Consider the following 2336-nt stretch of genomic DNA (forward strand, 5'->3'; position numbering starts at 1 on the left):
AGTAGGTGTTCTGTAGGAGTTGTTCCACATGTAGATTATTTTTGATGTATTTGTGGGGAGGAGGGTGATCTCCACGTCTTACTCCTCCGCCACCTTGAAGGTCCTCTTGAATTATTTTCTGAATAATTTCAATCCCTCCATTTTCTCTGTTCTCTCTTTCTGGAACTCCTATTTTATTTGCCTATTATATTCTTCTTCTGGTCTTCAATTTTTTTTCTCTTCTATTTTCCATTTGTTATATTTCTTCTGCTTTCTGGGATATTTTCCAAACTTTATCTTCCAAACTTTCTGTTGTATTTTGCATATATGCTGTCATAATTTTAATTTCCAAGTGCTCAATTTTTGGTCTTTCAATGAACTCTTATATAACCTCTTAATTTCCTTCTCTCTTTTTTTTTTCCCCTCCGAGCATATTAATTACAGCTTTTTAAAGTCTTCTTCTGATCCTTGTATTATTTTTCTTTCTACTGAGCTTTTTGAAAAAAAACTTTTGTTTTGATCTCAGTTTTCCTATTAGAAAGTTGTCTCAGATGTTCAGTCATCCTCAGCTTCCTTCTCCTGTTTAAGAGTGAGGGATTAAGAAACCGGTTGGAAGCTGTGGTGTGTGTGTGTGTGCACACATGTGCTATTGTGGGTTATAGGAAGCTTGCCAATGGGAATTTCCTGCAGGGTGACCTTCCTAGGCTGTTTCACTGGGAGGCTCCCATTGGTTAGTTCTCTGAGTCTTTTCTCTCAGTCTAGTCAGTTTCCCCAGAGAGGAAACTTTCAGGCTCTGATTTGGTTACCAGCATTCTGAGACTGGCGTGAAGGAAAGGGGATGGGGGTCCACACTTTAGGGAGCAGAACTCCACTTGATCCCCAATTTTCTGTATGGTGCCCTGCCCCCTGAATCTTAAAGTCTCTCTGGCTGCTTTCTTTAGAGAGTCAGCCTATGGACTTCTGAGATTGAGGGTGGAGGGTAGACAGATCTTGTGGGAGTGGGAGGGTGTCTATGTGCTTCTTGTACAGACTTGTAACCAGTCTTCTGTTCTCAGCCTCACTTTCACCCTAGAGCCACCAACTCCTGACTCTTTCCAAGGTTCTGTGACTCACATCAGCCTGCTTCCAGGCTGCCCCACTGTCAGCATTGGTTTCAGCTTCTTTTGATCAGCAGCTATGTCAGTAATCACTTGTCCATATGCTTTCAGCTTCCAAAATGTTTCTTTTCTTTCTTTTCCTTTGGTCCTTGTGGGTTTATATCTTTTTTTATAGCCATTTAGCCACTGCCATTTTGGTGGGACTGATGGAGATAGGGGTAAAACTGTAAATTATGTTTTCAATTTGCCTCATTTAACAGGATTTTTGAGTATTAGAATTCAAACAGTGTAATGGTAAAATATAAACTGAGCTGCATTAATTCCTGTTGGACTCAGTCTGAGTTTTAAAATTTCCTTAGGGTGCTAAATTTGGTTGTTCCTGTAGGATTTTATATTTCCATAGGTGTGCTATTGATGTTCAATGTTTATAACAGAAAAAAAAAGAAATCCTGAGAATCTATAAACTGTCTCAAGGAATTAGGAAAAGAAAAGCAAATCATACTCAAAGAAAGCATAAGGAAGGAAACTACAAAGATAAAATCAGAATGAACTAGGAAACAATGTACAATAGAGAAATTCGGTAAAGTCCAAGGTAAAAACTCTGGTGAGACTGATCATAAACAAAATAGAGAAGGCCTAAATTACCAATATTAGAAACGAAAAAGGAGGCCTCACCTTAGATACTAAATAGATCGTATTATAAACAGTAATAAAGTTAAAAATTGTAGATGAATTGGACAAATTCTTAGAAAACTATCCTGCCAAAATGGCCATGAGAAATCTGAATATAATTTTTTTTTTTTTTTTTTGGCCATGCCATGCAGCTTGAGGGAGCCTAGTTCCCTGACCAGGGATCGAACCCGTGCCCCTTGCAGTGGTAGCACAGAGTCCTAACCACTGGACCACCAGGGAATTCCCTGAATATAAATATTTTTAAAAATTGACTCTTTAAGTTAATCATTCCCACAAAGAAAACTTCAGGCTGAAATGTCTTCACCAGAGAATCTGACCAAGCCTTAAAATAAGAAACAAGATCAATTTTACACAGACTCTTCCAGGCAATAGAAAAAGAGGGAACAATTCCCAAGTTGTTTTAAAGGGGCAGCATATCCTTGGCACCCAAATATGACAAGGATGTTAAAAGTAAGGAAAATTATAGGTCAATCCCACACATAGATGAAAATATCCAAAATAAAGTATCAGTAAGCTGAATCCAGCCATGTATGCATAAAAAATATAAAAACATTGTGACCAAGTTGA

General features: G+C 38.0%; 1 non-coding gene across 1 annotated transcript; it reads right to left on the reverse strand.

Annotated features, from left to right (window-relative positions):
* Nucleotides 1–1915: 1915 nt before the first annotated feature.
* TRNAG-ACC (transfer RNA glycine (anticodon ACC)) lies at nt 1916–1988 on the reverse strand. The gene has a single exon. It is a non-coding gene; the product is annotated as a tRNA-Gly (tRNA).
* Nucleotides 1989–2336: the final 348 nt, after the last annotated feature.

This window comes from Orcinus orca, chromosome 4 (assembly GCF_937001465.1).
Source record: "Orcinus orca chromosome 4, mOrcOrc1.1, whole genome shotgun sequence".
Taxonomy (NCBI): Eukaryota; Metazoa; Chordata; class Mammalia; order Artiodactyla; family Delphinidae; genus Orcinus; species Orcinus orca.